We start from the raw sequence: 17,215 nt of genomic DNA on the forward strand, positions 1-17,215 counted from the left end.
GAAAGCAGATTGAAGAGCAGCCCCGTCCCCCTGGACCACAGCCTGTCCCCCCTCACAGGAGGGGCATGTAAGGTGGGGGCTGCTGTCCAGGGGGGAGCGAGCAGAGCTAGGGGTGCAGTCCCCTGAGTTCTGCTGCACCCTGCTGGCCTCAGGGACAGGGCTCCCATCCTCAGCACGAGGGCATCGCCTGTGGGAAGCCCTGGCGGAGACAAGAAGGGACAGTCAGTGGGACAATGCTTAGGGCTGGGAAAAGCAATTTGTGGCTTCTTCAAAATTCCCAGTTTTATGGGATCCTGTTATAAGAGGAGCCTGGACAAAATTTGGTCAAGGACAGGGTCCTTGTCAGATGTGACCTGAAGAAACAGGAGTCTGTGGGCAAGGCCCCTGGGTGCTCAGCCTCCCTGTGACCTGTCAGGGTCCAAAGCAGGAGAGCTCTGAGCAGGGCAGGCACCTGGCACCCAGCCCCCAGCAGCACCCTGGGCTTGCCCTGCAGAGCTTCGGTGGAGAGTTCCTTAGAGGAACACGCCCATAAGCCCTCTCTGTCTCTCCCAGGAGACCTTGCAGGGGGTCTTGTGGGCTGGGGGGCCTCTGAGATTTAAGGTTCCAGACTGTAGAAGGTAGGTCACACTAGGGCCTGGCTCTAGGATGGGAGGAACCAGCCCACCGACGGGTCCTCTTTGGCTACCAGCACCTACCTGTGCTGAGGGGCCTCCTCACAACAGCTCCCTCCAGAGGACCAAACATGAAGGGTCCCATGGAGGGTCCTGGGTGGGCTCCTGGAGGAGGCTGTGGAGGGAAGGAGCCCCTACTTGGGTTCCCTAGGACAACAGGAAATCCCTCAACTTGGCAGAGCTAGGCAGAGTCCTCAGGAGTGGGTATGGGGGCCCTGCTGGGAGCCTCCAGTGGGGCACCTGACGCCAGAGTGTATCTGGTGGTGCGTTAGGACGGAGAGGACCCTGAGGGCCCAGAGCCCAGCTGGAGGTGTGCCTTAGGACGGAGAGGACCCTGAGGGCCCAGAGCCCAGCTGGAGGTGTGCCTTAGGACAGAGAGGACCCTGAGGGCCCAGAGCCCAGCTGGAGGTGTGCCTTAGGACGGAGAGGACCCTGAGGGCCCAGAGCCCAGCTGGAGGTGTGCGTTAGGAGGGAGAGGACCCTGAGGGCCCAGAGCCCAGCTGGAGGTGTGCCTTAGGACAGAGAGGACCCTGAGGGCCCAGAGCCCAGCTGGAGGTGTGAGTTAGGAGGGAGAGGACCCTGAGGGCCCAGAGCCCAGCTGGAGGTGTGCCTTAGGACGGAGAGGACCCTGAGGGCCCAGAGCCCAGCTGGAGGTGTGTGTTAGGAGGGAGAGGACCCTGAGGGCCCAGAGCTCAGACAGGAAAGCATTTCTCCTCTGTCAAGTTCCCGGCCACAGATAGGGCCCACCAGTGGGACTCATCACAGGACCCCCACTGGACATGCTGGGCCTTCTTCCTTTCTGGGGCCCAGAGACCACTGTGGGAGTTTTGTGTGACCGGCCTGCCCCAGCCTGGAGCCCCTTCAGGTGGGTCTGGAAGGGGGGTGCAGCCATGTGAGCACCTGGGGCCGTGCTAGGTGTGGGCTGCCCCTTCAGGGCTCTGTGCTCGGTCCTTCTCAGAGTGGGTTGGCCAGCTTCAGCCTCAGGCACACTTGTAAGCATGTGTGTGACTTTAGACCCACTGTGTTCCTGGCTGGCCCAGTGTGGGTGTGACTCCTGTAGGACCCCAGGCCATTGTGAAGAGCGGCCTCTGTTTACAAGAAGGGGGGCTGAGGTTGGCACGTGGCCCAGCCTACAGTCCCAGCTCCTCAGGAGGCTGAGGCAGGAGGATCAAGTTGGAGTCACCTTGGGCAACTTAGAGAGACCCTGTCTCAAAATAAAAAACAAAGAGGGTTGGGGTGTCTCTCAGGAGTAGAGCAGCTGTGAGTCAAGCCCCAGGGCCTGTCCCCACGCTGACAAAGGAGTGGTGCTGCTGGGGAGACTACTCAGGGCAGGTCCAGGCTCGAGGCTGTTCCTGGACACACATGAGTTTGGTCCTTTGAGGATAATAGGTTTGGGAGCTCTGCCCTCTGAACCACCTCCAGGATCCCTTTGGTTCTTGGTAAATCCCGGGAACTCTGAGGGGAGAGGAAGAGGGGAGTGAGCGGGAGAGGGCACCTGGGCCCTCTGCACTAGGCACCTGCCCCAGAGCTGGAACTGCTGTCTGCTGCCACACCAGGGTCCCTTTCTGTCCCCAGGAGGCCAGACATCTCAGCCTCCTCTAAGACTATGGCCCTTGGGGCAGCCTGTGGGGTAAGGCATGGTGGTGAGGTTACCGCTGTTTACGGTGACGGGTCCTCGCTTCCCCGAATGCTGAAGTATAACACCAGAGAAGCGGCCCAGGCCAGGGGAGAGTGGACAGTGGAAGCTTTATTAAAGGACAGCAGAAAAGATTTCTTCCCGGAGGAAGAACGGGACCCAAAAGGCAGAATCTGTGGAAGGGGGAGGTCTTCCCTTTTTATAGCTAAGTCATCTTTCAGTCCTCCCACACTCCTGTCCCTTGTTGCCCTCTGTCCTGCAGTGACAGCATGCAGGTGGGAAGGCCAAAGGTGGGAGACGGGGACTGGAGGCTGGTCTGGGCAGAAAGGGCCTGGGGGGATTGAGATTAGCACCTCCCTGTTTGCTGCCAACTGTTTCATTAACAGTTCCTTAGGATGGGTTCCGGCCTTGGGTGCCGCGGTCTGGCTGGGCACAAATCAGGAGCCACTCAAGCAGGAACTCACGCGAACGCCACCCACGCGGCTCCTCCAGGAACACACCACACACCAACTGGAACTCCCTTGGCCCCCCAACTCTCCCGGAACACCACCGGCTGCCACCGAACCCCACGGGAACTCAAAGGGAACTCCAAAGTAGCGGGCGCCCGAGGGGGACAGTAAAGGTCTAATATACAACTGAATACACAGCCTGTTTCAATCCAGCATCATCCAGTCACAGCAATTATGGACAGCTTAACTTAATATCATCATCTTAATGGCTCGCCTCTCAACCATTACTTCTGGCAAAATGCCAGGGGCCATTCTGACTGGCTGTGGCTCTCAGCATCTCCCCCCTTCTGTTTAATTAAACACCAAGCATGTGGTTTAGGGACCGTGCCTGTCTTAAGTTGATCAGTTCAACATATGGTCCTTACCTTCATCGGATGAGCTGACCTCAAGACGTCAGCCTCCTGTCTTAGGTTGGTACCACTGCAATTGGATCATACCCGTCACTGACTACCGGTCCAGCATACAGCCATACTTGTGGATAGGCCTATGCACCAGTGGGGGGTGAGATTCATTGCCTCACCTCTGTTGGCCCCCAAATTTGGCATTGGTGCCAGTGTGGGGGAGTGAGGTTCTTTGCCTCACCTCTGTTGGCCCCCAAATTTTAGACCGTCACTAGCAGAAAGGAGGAGGATGCAAAATGCCACAACACCAAGCCAAATGATGGTTCCTTTTGGAAAAATTGTACCACCGATGACACCATCTGCAAAGATACGCCGGCACTATCACAATTCGCTGCACCAACAGATAGTTCACAATGCATACAAGTGATACATAGTCCAGGCAAGTTCTGCAAGTAGTTCAAAGTGGAGGAATCTATCAATATGTCCATTTCCTCCCAAAGTAAATCAACTCCTTGATTGAGCATTACTTGTTGAGTTATTATTCATTGATGCATTAGTTTATACAGTTTACTGTGATAGCTATCGAAGAAGCTGTAGATTGATTTTATCTTTGTCTTCACCGGCACTGGGATGAAGATAGGAATTCTGGCAATGATGCTAAGAAAAAATTATGTAACATTGCAGCAGGCACTAAGAAAACAATTTTCTGAACAATTTACATTATCCTGAACAGAATTATTAAATATAATGAAAAGGAAAGGTGAAAGTAAACAAACAGATCTGTTAACCTCCTTTTTTGTTCACATATTAAAACAATCCTCAACAGCTGTTTACCCAATTTAAATTAAACCATTTAAATCATGTGAATAATAAAAATATTTGGATCCATTTTTTCATGAGCGCTCCTCATATATGATATATGGACATACACTATTACAGACATACAACACAAAACAGAAGTGTGCAAACATAACACAGTACATACAACACATAACATAGTAGTAAAGGCCTTGTAGCTTTTCACAGGTGAAATCTCCATGGCAATGTTTAAAAACTCCACAGTCAAAAAATAGAACTGATCAGAAAAACCTTAACCTAGGTCTGTATGAGCTCAAAAAATAAAATAGAACTTCATGATGTGGGAAAAGGAAATAATAAAATAGATATTGAAAAACGCGTCCTGGTTACCACCTGGGTTTGACTCTTATTTGGATATCCCATCCTTTTTCCTGCAACTTGCATATGGGTCTGAAGGTATTCCCACAAGCAAGCCCCAAGGTTTTTATTGCATTTGAAATAGGCCTTAATGGTGTTCATTATTCATTAGCCTCCAGGTCTGGGAGAACCACTGTTGCAGATATAAGGGTAGCCAAGCTGGAGCTCTGGATATCAGCTGTTATGGATTTGAGTCAAATCATCTTCTTTTTGGTTTGTAGAAATCGCTTTAGTTAATCTCTCTGGAATCCAAATCAGCTGCTGTTCTCCCTGTGGAAACACACAAACAGAACCCTGACTCCAGACAATCACTGGGTCAGGACCTTTCCATTGTCCTGTTAGAATATCCTTCCAAAGTACCTTGGGCTTATGTACATTTTTTGAATACATACGCCTTTCTGTAGCACTAAGCCCTGATGAATCCAAATTTTAAAAGTTTAGAGTAAAAAGGGTTATTTTAAGTTTATCTTTGGGGGATATATACCCCTTTCCAATTCCCTCTTTTTGCTTTAATAAGTACATTTTAATAGTTTGATGAGCTCTTTCAACTATGCCTTGTCCCTGTGGATTGTATGGGATTCCTGTTTTGTGAGTAATGCCAAATGATGAGAAAAATTGTTTAAAAGAGGTTGAGGTATAGCCAGGACCATTATCTGTTTTTAACTGTTTTGGAACGCCCACAGTGGCAAAATTTTGTAAGCAATGAGCTATAATATCTTTAGTTTTTTCTCCGGCATGAAGGGAGCCCATCAAAAATCCGGAAGAAGTATCAACTGTAACATGCAAATATTTTAACTTTCCAAATTCTGGCAAGTGTGTGACGTCCATCTGCCAAATATGGTTAGGTATCAGTGCTCTAGGATTGACTCCAAGATTAACTTGTGGTAAAAAGGTCACACAATTTTGACATTGTTTTATTATTTGTCTAGCTTGTTCCTTAGTTATTTTAAAATGCTTTTGTAAAGTATTAGCATTGACATGGAACTTTTTATGAAAATTTGTAGCTTCTTCTAGTGTAGAGAAAATATGTATGTCATGTGTAGTTTTATCTGCTAAATCATTGCCCAAACTAAGGGCTCCAGGCAATCCTGTATGTGCCCTGATATGTCCGATAAAGAATGGATCTTTTCTGTCCCAGATTAGACTTTGTATAGTGGAAAACAAAGAGAAAACAGTAGAGGAAGGGGAAATCCTACCAGCATCTTCAAGGGATACTATAGCATTAACTATATACTGACTATCGGAAATAAATTAAATACAGAATCTTTAAACATCACAAAAGCTTGTAATACTGCATTAAGCTCTACCTTTTGAGCTGATTGTTTGGGTAGTAAAAATGTAAAAGTTTGATCAGGGGTAACTACTGCTGCTGTACCATTTTTTGACCCATCAGTGAATATATTTGGAGCATTCATGATAGGTGTTTTTCTTGTCATTTTAGGAAAAACTACAGGATGAGAAGACCAAAAAGACAACAAAGGATTAGATGGTAAGTGATTATCAAATGAAACATTAGATTTACACATGATTATTGCCCAAGTATTTAACTCATTAGCTAACTCATCAATTTGATTCATAGTATATGGAGTAATAATTTTATTGGGAGAAATTCCAAATACTCACTTTGCTGCTTTTATTCCTTTGAGTATCAATTGTCCTACAGCCTCAGGATACCTAGTAAGAATAGGGTTAGGAGAATAAGATAAATGTATCCATAATAATGGACCTTCTTGTCAAAATACTCCTGTAGGAATATTTTTTGTTGGTAGTACAATAAATAATAAAGGCAAACATATCAATTCTATCCAAATGCATATTTTCCATATATGTTTCAATGATTTTTAATGCCTTTCTTGCTTCAGACGTTAACATGCGGGGTGAATTTGGATCTGATGGACCTTTTAGGATATCAAATAAAGGTCCCAACTCTCTAGATAAGGCTTTATCCAATTTATGTCTCCTAATAACTTTTGAAAGTCGTTAAGTGATTTGAGTTGATCTACTCGTATTTGAATTTTTGGTAGAGAGACCATGGTCGAGGATAATAGAACTCCTAAATAATTAATTGGAAAATTTAATTGTACTTTATCTATTGCAATCTCTAGATTATAATTTTTTAATAAATTTGTAAGTGTGGCATAACATTCTAGCAATATGTTTTTATCTTTGTGTGCTAATAATACATCATCCATATAGTGAAATATTTGTAGTTCAGGATTTTGATTTCTAAGTGGCTGGATTGCTTTGTTAACATAAATTTGACACATAGTTGGGCTGTTAACCATCCCTTGAGGGAGTACTTTCCATTCATATCTCTGATCGGGACCTTCATGATTCAGTGCAGGGATAGTAAATGCAAAACGTGGACTATCCTCAGGATGAATTGGAATTGAAAAAAACACAATCTTTAATATCTATAGCTAAAACATACCAGGTTTTTGGTAAAGCAGACAATTGAGGAATCCCCGATTGAGCAGGTCCCAAAATATCCATCTCATTATTAATGGCTCTTAAATCTTGCAATAATCTCCATTTACCATATTTCTTTTTAATGACAAAAATGGGAGTATTATGGGGAGATATGGAAAGTTGTATATGTCCCTCTACTAATTGTTGTTTGACCAGGTCATGGGCTGCTTGTGTCTTTTCTTTAGTCAGGGGCCACTGAGGAACCCATACTTGTCTTTCTGATTTCCAAGTAATTTTTATTGTCTCAGTGACCCCTCCTGAAAACCCAATCCCTGTCTATCTATTTCTTGATCTATTTGTATTGGCGCCACTATACTTTGTCCTTTTTCTCCTAATCTTTTTCCTTTCCTAAAACCTTGTCTAGCCATAATAGTGGGTGCATTTGGATTGATGTTATTTGCTAACGTCAAACCTAATTGATCTAGGACATCTCGTCCCCATAAATTTATAGGAAGATGATCCAATACATATGGCTGTATAGTTCCTTCACATGCTTCAGGATCCTTCCAATCTAATACCATTTCACTTCTACGGGGATTAGTCGCCACTCCTAGGCCTCGAAGCGTTTGAGTGGCTTGTTGTAACGGCCAATGTTTTGGCCATTCTTGATGAGAGATGATGCTAAGGTCTGCACCTTTATCCAGTAGCCCATTAAATTCATGTCCTTGAATATTTAGTTTTAGCATGGGGCGAGAATCTAAATTTAAAGACAGCATAGCCCAATCCACACCTGTGGAGCCTAATCCCCTGGAACCTCTTTCTACAGTACGACTGGAAAATTTATCATGCAGGCTGGGTATTATTAATAACTGTGCTATTCTATCTCCTGGTGAAATTACTGATATACCTCTTGGAGAACTAGCTATAATTTTTATTTCACCTTCATAATCAGGATCAATTACCCCAGGACTTATCATAAGTCCTTTTAGAGTAGAAGAACTGCGTCCTAACAATAAGCCTACTGTTCCTTGGGGAAGAGGTCCTTTTACTCCTGTGGGAATGATTTGAACTCCCATCTCTGGAGTTAGTACTGCTCTGGCGGGGGCACAGATGTCCAACCCTGCATTCCCTCTGGTTTGTCTGATGAGAGATTTAATGGATAATGTGTCCTGGGCACTACTCTGATGTGTTGCTGGGTTCCTCCGTTGCCCCATATATTTGTGGTTGTGGGCCCCGGAGCAATGGGCCCCCCTGTCTGTTTTTTGGCAATGGAGCCCAATGTCTTTCTCCGCGATATCGTGGGTAAACACCTGGTCCTTGTCTGTTTTTTGATAACAGAGTACCCTCTATGGTGTTTTGAGAACGGCATTCATTAGCCCAATCTCCCTCTATGGCATTGTGGGCAAATACCAGGTATTCTACTCCTTTGATACCTAGTTTTGTTAAACCCTCCTCCTATGGGGCAACTCCTTCTAAAATGTCCTGTTTGTTCACAATTGTAGCATGTTTTTGGCCTGGCATCTAAAGCATGTTGTACTGCTGCTGTCAAGACTTGCCCTTGTTCATTAACGTCTCTACATAATTTAATATATGTGTTTAAATCTCCATGTTTCCACGGTCTAATGACCTCTCTGCACCAACGATTTGCTTGGTCATAAGCCAGTTGTTTTATTAATGGCATTGCTTCTTCTGTATCCCCCAAAACTCTGGTAGCTGTTTGAATAAGCCTATCTACAAATTCAGCGTAAGGTCATTAGCTCCCTGTATTACCTTAGATAATTGACCTTGTAGATCTCCATTTCCTTGTAAAGTCTTCCATGCCCTAACTGCATCTGCAGCAATTTGTGAATATATGGCAGCATCATATCTAATTTGTTGCTGCTGATCCTCATAAGGTCCTTTTCCTAACAACATATCTAGATTTCTCTGAGGATAACTGGCTGCTGCATATCGCCTAGCCGTCTCCTTGCAAAATTCCTCATTGGCAACCTTCCATAACAGATATTGTCCTCTATTTAGCACAGTTTTTCACATATTAGTCCAATCTGCTGGCGTCATGTCCAAGTTGGTAATGGATTCAACCATGCTTGCAGTGAAGGGTGCTTGGGGACCATAGTTTGTTACAGCCTCCTTTAACTGATTCACTGTTTTGAAATCTAAAGCATGGTGAATTCGCTGCCCTCCTGCCTGCTCAAGTACAGGGCATGCTAATCTTTGGGGTCCTGTCTCAGGATCCCATCTATCAACTATGGGAGTTGGGGGCCCCAAAGGTGGAGCAGTTGGTTGGACACTTACGCCCTCTGGTGATAGAAAGGTTTTAGTAGCAGCCTCCTGTTGTAACTTTTTCCCTGATAGTTCTTCCTCCTTTAAATTTTCTTCCTCGGTCTGACTAGCTCGAGAGACCTTCTCTTTTACTTGATCTTCTACTATAGTCTGAACTGAAGGCTTTGGACTAGGCAAACAAAATCGTACCAACGTCCATAATGGTAATGTGCCAACTGGCAGAGTTCCTGGGTTTTTCTTTTCCTTTTTCCTTAAATCTTCACCGTGATGGTCCCATTGTGATATATTTAACAACTCCTCCTTAAAAGGCCATGGGATACATTTTTGTATTGTATCAACATATGCCCTGTTTTTGGTTTTACTGGGGTGCCTCCTTCCTCTAAGAATTTACTTAACATTCTTTTGGTTTGTTTTTTGCTAATTTCTGACCCCATATTTCAGCTACAAGGATAACGCAACTCAACAAGATAACTCAAAACAAAACCGTAGCAAAACGGAACAAAAAATCATTGTATCAATTTTCCTATTTTCTTGAAATGTATATTCGTGGTCTATCTCTATCTCTTCCTCAGGGCCAAACAACTTCAAACCTTGAGCCAACCATTTTTCCCATTTTGCCTGAGAAAGTTCTAAGGATAGGCAGCTTGAAACAAAAACAAAACAAATCAAAACAAGAACACACTGTTTTTTGAAATGGTCACCTATTCTCTCGCCTTCCCTCAGGGGCGAGCAATTTCACTTACCTCCGAGCTTCAGGCGTTCCCCACACAGGCCACCAAATGCCGCAGTCTGGCTGGGCACAAATCACGAGCCACTCAAGCAGGAACAAACTTTATTTCTGAACTCACGCGAACGCCACCCACGCGGCTCCTCTAGGAACATACCACAGACCAACCAGAACTCCCCTGGGAACTCTCCCGGAACACCACCGGGCTGCACGCACACTCACTCTCGGAACCCGCAAGAACTCAACTGGAACTCCAAAGTAGCGGGTGCCGAGGTGGACAGTAAAGGTCTAATATACAACTGAATACACAGCCTATTTCAATCCAGCATCATCCAGTCACAGCAATTATGGACAGCTTAACTTAATATCATCATCTTAATGGCTCGCCTCTCAACCATTACTTCTGGCAAAATGCCAGGGGCCATTCCAACTCAGCTGTGGCTCTCAGCACTTGGGGACATTAACATTTCACTTTCCCCAAGTGCTGCTCTGGTTTCCTGGACTCCATTCCTGATTTTGCTCTCCATTTTCTTTATCTTACTCCATATTAGACCTGATTTACCCGACTACACTAACTACCAATCTGTAAATCTGGCTTCAGTAACAAGGACAGCCCTCTGGACCACACTCTGTGGAAGACTCTCGTGGGGTGAGTTCTGAGGTCTCTTCTGAAGTGACCTCTGGCGGGTTCTGCAGTCTCCTAAGTCTTTGGAGGACAGTGGAGCCTGGGTAGTTTTTGTCTTGGCTGGGAATGTGGCTGCAGACCAGGGCTGAGATGGTGGGTCCAGTCCCTGGTTGACAGGAGCAGAATCACGGGGACGGTAACTAGAGAAAGGATCTGACCAAGTGGTTTGAGGAATGACACTCACCTGAGGCGCTTCTGCCCCTGCAGGGAAGAAGTGGTTGTAGTGAAAGGTCAATAAAAATATATGCCATCCCCGAGGTGCAAAGGCAGCGTGGGCTCTTTGGAAAATCCAGACAGCAGATGTCCCCTGCCTCCGTGACAATGGCTTCTCTCAGCCCTGCCGAGTGGAGAGGAGGGAGGATCTTGTCCAGCCTGGTCAGGGGTGGAGTGGTGGCATCTTCCAAGAGGCCAGGCTCGGCTGCTTCCACTGGCCTCCATCCCTGTGCTTGCAGACCACAGAGATGCCCACGTGGCTTGAGGCGAAGGTCTCATGGCCTCCGTGCAGGTCACGGCTCCCTCCTGCTCTGACCTCCTCCACCTTCCCCAAGGCTTCCCCAGCAATGGGTGCTGTTTTTGTAACACAGTAAAGAAAAAAAATTTATCTGCCGAGAGAATGCTTTCCAAAGACCCTGAGTGTGTTAGCAGCCAGGTCACCTGGTCACTGATGCCTTGTTGACCCCAGAGCTGGGGCCTGTGGGAGCTTGTCCCCATCACAGATGGACTCCCAGCTAGAACTGCTGGATCCACATGTTTGAAGAGGGAGGATGAGGAAGAGGAGATATGGGAGCTCTCAGCTTTGCTGTTAGAGAAGGGGTCTGGGCATGGATGAGGGGAGGGCGGGGGCTCACATAGGAAAGTTCTAGACCACAGGGGTTGGGAGGGCAGGGAGTGAGACAGTGAGACAGGAGGGTGGGGAGTGAGACGGGAGGAGGGAGAGTGAGGCTGGATGGTGGGGAGTGAGAAGGGAGGGTGGAGAGTGAGAAGGGAGGAGGGAGAGTGAGAAGGGAGGAGGGAGAGTGAGAAGGGAGGAGGGAGGGGCCATGAAGGGAGGGTGGAGAGTGAGAAGGGAGGAGGGAGAGTGAGAAGGGAGAATGGAGAGTGAGAAGGGAGAATGGAGAGTGACAAGGGAGGGTGGAGAGTGAGAAGGGAGGAGGGAGAGTGAGAAGGGAGGAGGGAGAGTGAGAAGGGAAAATGGAGAGTGACAAGGGAGGGTGGAGAGTGAGAAGGGAGGAGGGAGAGTGAGAAGGGAGAATGGAGAGTGACAAGGGAGGGTGGAGACTGAGAAGGGAGGAGGGAGAGTGAGAAGGGAGGAGGGAGAGTGAGAAGGGAGAATGGAGAGTGAGAAGGGAGAATGGAGAGTGACAAGGGAGGGTGGAGACTGAGAAGGGAGGAGGGAGAGTGAGAAGGGAGGAGGGAGAGTGAGAAGGGAGGAGGGAGAGTGAGAAGGGAGGAGGGAGAGTGAGACGGGAGGAGGGAGAGTGAGAAGGGAAGGCGGGGAGTAAGACAGGAGGAGGGAGAGTGAGAAGGGAGGGTGGAGAGTGAGAAGGGAGGAGGGAGAGTGAGAAGGGAAGGCGGGGAGTAAGACAGGAGGAGGGAGAGTGAGAAGGGAAGGCGGGGAGTAAGACAGGAGGAGGGAGAGTGAGAAGAGAGGGTGGAGAGTGAGAAGGGAGGAGGGAGAGTGAGAAGGGAAGGCGGGGAGTAAGACAGGAGGAGGGAGAGTGAGAAGGGAAGGCGGGGAGTAAGACAGGAGGAGGGAGAGTGAGAAGGGAGGAGGGAGAGTGAGAAGGGAGGGTGGAGAGTGAGACGGGAGGAGGGAGAGTGAGAAGGGAAGGCGGGGAGTGAGACAGGAGGAGGGAGAGTGAGAAGGGAGGGTGGAGAGTGAGAAGGGAGGAGGGAGAGTGAGATGGGAAGAGGGAGAGTGAGATGGGAGGAGGGAGAGTGAGAAGGGAAGGTGGGGAGTAAGACAGGAGGAGGGAGAGTGAGAAGGGAGGGTGGAGAGTGAGAAGGGAGGAGGGAGAGTGAGATGGGAGGAGGGAGAGTGAGAAGGGAAGGCGGGGAGTAAGACAGGAGGAGGGAGAGTGAGAAGGGAGGAGGGAGAGTGAGAAGGGAAGGCGGGGAGTGAGACAGGAGGAGGGAGAGTGAGAAGGGAGGGCGGGGAGTGAGAAGGGAGGGTGGAGAGTGAGAAGGGACGAGGGAGGGTGAGAAGGGAGGAGGGAGAGTGAGACAGGAGGGTGGAGAGTGAGAAGGGAGGGTGGAGAGTGACAAGGGAGGAGGGAGAGTGAGAAGGGAGGGTGGAGAGTGAGATGGGAGGGTTGAGAGTGAGAAGGGAAGGCGGGGAGTAAGACAGGAGGAGGGAGAGTGAGAAGGGAGGGTGGAGAGTGAGAAGGGAGGGTGGAGAGTGAGAAGGGAGGGTGGAGAGTGAGAAGGGAAGGCGGGGAGTGAGACAGGAGGAGGGAGAGTGAGAAGGGAGGAGGGAGAGTGAGATGGGAAGAGGGAGAGTGAGATGGGAGGAGGGAGAGTGAGAAGGGAAGGTGGGGAGTAAGACAGGAGGAGGGAGAGTGAGAAGGGAGGGTGGAGAGTGAGAAGGGAGGGTGGAGAGTGAGAAGGGAGGGTGGAGAGTGAGAAGGGAAGGCGGGGAGTGAGACAGGAGGAGGGAGAGTGAGAAAGGAGGAGGGAGAGTGAGATGGGAAGAGGGAGAGTGAGATGGGAGGAGGGAGAGTGAGAAGGGAAGGTGGGGAGTAAGACAGGAGGAGGGAGAGTGAGAAGGGAGGGTGGAGAGTGAGAAGGGAGGAGGGAGAGTGAGATGGGAGGAGGGAGAGTGAGAAGGGAAGGCGGGGAGTAAGACAGGAGGAGGGAGAGTGAGAAGGGAGGAGGGAGAGTGAGAAGGGAAGGCGGGGAGTGAGACAGGAGGAGGGAGAGTGAGAAGGGAGGGCGGGGAGTGAGAAGGGAGGGTGGAGAGTGAGAAGGGACGAGGGAGGGTGAGAAGGGAGGAGGGAGAGTGAGACAGGAGGGTGGAGAGTGAGAAGGGAGGGTGGAGAGTGACAAGGGAGGAGGGAGAGTGAGAAGGGAGGGTGGAGAGTGAGACGGGAGGGTTGAGAGTGAGAAGGGAAGGCGGGGAGTAAGACAGGAGGAGGGAGAGTGAGAAGGGAGGGTGGAGAGTGAGAAGGGAGGGTGGAGAGTGAGAAGGGAAGGCGGGGAGTGAGACAGGAGGAGGGAGAGTGAGAAGGGAGGGTGGAGAGTGAGAAGGGAGGGTGGAGAGTGAGAAGGGAGGAGGGAGAGTGAGATGGGAGGAGGGAGAGTGAGAAGGGAAGGCGGGGAGTAAGACAGGAGGAGGGAGAGTGAGAAGGGAGGAGGGAGAGTGAGAAGGGAGGAGGGAGAGTGAGAAGGGAGGGTGGAGAGTGAGACGGGAGGAGGGAGAGTGAGAAGGGAGGAGGGAGAGTGAGAAGGGAGGGCGGGGAGTGAGAAGGGAGGGTGGAGAGTGAGAAGGGAGGAGGGAGGGTGAGACAGGAGGAGGGAGAGTGAGAAGGGAGGAGGGAGAGTGAGAAGGGAGGAGGGAGAGTGAGACAGGAGGGTGGAGAGTGAGAAGGGAGGGTGGAGAGTGAGAAGGGAGGGTGGAGAGTGAGAAGGGAAGGCGGGGAGTAAGACAGGAGGAGGGAGAGTGAGAAGGGAGGGTGGAGAGTGAAAAGGGAGGAGGGAGAGTGAGATGGGAGGAGGGAGAGTGAGAAGGGAAGGCGGGGAGTGAGACAGGAGGAGGGAGAGTGAGAAGGGAGGGTGGAGAGTGAGAAGGGAGGGTGGAGAGTGAGAAGGGAGGAGGGAGGGTGAGAAGGGAGGGTGGAGAGTGAGATGGGAGGAGGGAGAGTGAGAAGGGAGGGCGGGGAGTGAGAAGGGAGGAGGGAGAGTGAGAAGGGAGGAGGGAGAGTGAGAAGGGAGGGTGAAGAGTGACAAGGGAGGGTGGAGAGTGAGAAGGGAAGAGGGAAAGTGAGAAGGGAGGGTGGAGAGTGAGACGGGAGGAGGGAGGTCCTCACAGACTCCCAGTGACCTTCTTGGTCGCCACTCACAGAGCCCTGGAGAGAAGTGCTGCCCCCTGAGGTGAAAGGGGTCCTGGGAACTTGGACAGGGCAGTGCCTGCAGCCAGGGCACCTGGGCTGGGCAGGAGGGCTGGTGCTGACCAGGGCTGCTCCTCCACGGAAGCCCACCGTCTTCTGCACCTGGAGGACCCCGGGCAGGCGCTCCAGGACTCCAGGTGTAAGCTCAGCCTGGGAAACACTCTCTAAGCCCCTGTTGATCTCAAATTTGGCTAAAAAGGGGGTTTTGACACAGACCCCTAACAGTCTGTCAGTTTCCCTCTAAGGAGGGCCCAGATCAGACCCAGGGATGGGACAAGTCCGTCCTGGTGACACAGGCCCAGACCGGTTGGTGGACAGTCAGAAGTGTCTTAGAAACAGTGGTTCAGAGACTGGGAATTGCCAGAGTGAAGCTGGCTGCGGGGTCCCTTCCCAAACCAGGTGCCCCAGGCGCCTCTCAGCACGGTTCCCAGGCCTTCCACTGGGTGGCGCCAGTGGACGTCTTCCCAGGCCGGCTCTCAGCACCCGCAAGCCTTGGGGACCCTGGAGGGGATCTGGCCGCCAACCCCACAGTAAAGGGCCAGATGACACGGAGCCCCACATCCCTCAAGACTGCGGGGTGGACAAGACAGGGACTGTGACAGAAAATTTCAAAAAAGCTCCACGTCGCCTTTCCTCAGTCCCTGCCCTTTCCTGCCGAGGCCCCACCCAGGGGTGGAGGGGCCTCTGCTGGCCCCCTTCCTGCAGGTCCAGGCTTGTGCCGAGGGCGGAGGCAGGTCAGCTCTCCCCCCTTTAGAGCAATTCGATCCCTTTTCCTCTCACTTCGGACGCTGGCCAACACCCTGCCCGGTTGGCGGGACTCCAGATTCTGGGGCCCCAGGAATAAGAGCGCCTCCCCAGGCCTGTCCCCAGCCTGCTGACCCTGGCTCTGCACTGTCCACTGTCCACGTCCCCTGCGCAGCCAGGGCCATGAGCAGCCTCTCCAGTCCCCCCTGGACTCCTCACCTTTCTTCCCTCTCCCCTGGGCCAGGCCCCACAGCAAGTCCTCCTGAGGGCCTGGAGCCCCCAACTGCCCCCAACCACCCCAGCTGCTCCTGGGCTTCAGGGTGGGTAGCAGGGCCGCAGTCAGGCTGGAGGGAGGGTCCAGAGAGGAGGGTCTCTGAGCCCCCCGCTGGAGGCCCCCCATGGTTCATCTCCCCCTCCCCAGTTCTCCATTCCGGGCTGCAGCAGCTGGAGTCCAGCCCGTGGAGAAATGTGAAGGACACGGGCAGAGTCCTTGGGCAGGAAGCCCCTGGCATGTGGGCCAGCAGATGGACAGGCCTTGTGGGTGAGGGGTGGAGGGAGCCCGCAGCTCTGGGGCGTGTGGATGCTGAGTTGTGCGGTGAGGCTGCTGCCCTGTGGGTGCCCAGCTGTGGCCTGGACCGGAGCCTTCAGCTTATGGCCAGAGGCAGCTGGGGGCACTCAGCAGGGCCAAGAGGTGAGTCGTGGGGAGCGGGACCCCTTCCTCCAGGGCCTAATGCCCCCACAGCCACCCCACACAGCAGAGAAACCTGATCTGAGCCACAGGACAAGGGACACAGGTGCCCAGACCTCTCCAAACGCTGACCATATCATGAGCCACAGAACTTCAATAATGTTCAAAGAATGGTATGTGTGTGTGTGTGTGTGTGGTGTGTGTGTGTGCATGGTGTGTGTGTGAGGTGTGTGGTGTGTGTGAGTGTGCATGGTGTGTGTGTTTCTGAGGTGTGTGTGAAGTGTGTGGTGTGTGAGGTGTGTGTGTGAGGTGTGTGTGTGAGGTGTGTGTATGGTGTGTGTGCATGGTGTGTGTGTTTGAGGTGTGTGTGTATGGCGTGTGTGAGGTGTGTAGTGTGTGTGGTGTGTGCATGTTGTTTGTGTGTGAAGTATGTGGTGTGTGTGAGATGTGTGTGGTGTGTGTGTGAGGTGTGTGGTATGTGTGGTGTGTGGTGTGTGTGTGTATGAGGTGTGTGTGAGGTGTGTGGTGTATGTGAGCTGTGTGTGTGAGGTGCGTGTGGTGAGTGTGTGGTGTGTGTGAGGTGTGTGTGAGGTGTGTGTGAGGTATGTATGGTGTGTGTGAAGTGTGTGGGGTGTGTGGTGAGTGTGAGGTGTGTGTGTGGTGTGTGTGAGGTGTGTGAGGTGTGTGTGACGTGCATGTGAGGTGTGTGTGAGGTGTGTGGTGTATGTGAGGTATGTGTGTGGTGTGTGTGAGGCATGTGAAGTGTGTGTGAGGTGTTTGGTGTGTGAGGTGTTTGGTGTGTGTGAGGTGTGAGGTATGTGTGAGGTATGTGTGAGGTGTGAGGTGCGTGTGTGGTGTGTGGTGTGTGTGTGGTGTGTATGAGGTATGTGTGTGGTGTGTGTGAGGTATGTGTGAGGTGTGTGTGAAGTGTGTGAGGTTTGTGAGGTGTGTGTGAGGTGTGAGTGGTGTGTGGTGTGCGTGTGTGGTGTGTGGTGTGTGTGTGGTGTGTGTGAGGTATGTGTGTGGTGTGTGTGTGGTGTGTGTGAGGTGGGTGTGAGGTGTGTGGTGTGTGTGTGGTGTGTGTGAGGTGTGTGGTGTGTGTGAGGTATGTGTGTGGTGTGTGTGAGGTATGTGTGTGGTGTGTGAGGTGTGTGTGAAGTGTGTGAGGTTTGTGAGGTGTGTGTGAGGTGTGCATGGTGTG

This window comes from Marmota monax, unplaced genomic scaffold (assembly GCF_021218885.2).
Source record: "Marmota monax isolate L192 unplaced genomic scaffold, Marmota_monax_Labrador192_F-V1.1 WCK01_AAM20220418_F8-fsc00073, whole genome shotgun sequence".
Taxonomy (NCBI): domain Eukaryota; kingdom Metazoa; phylum Chordata; class Mammalia; order Rodentia; family Sciuridae; genus Marmota; species Marmota monax.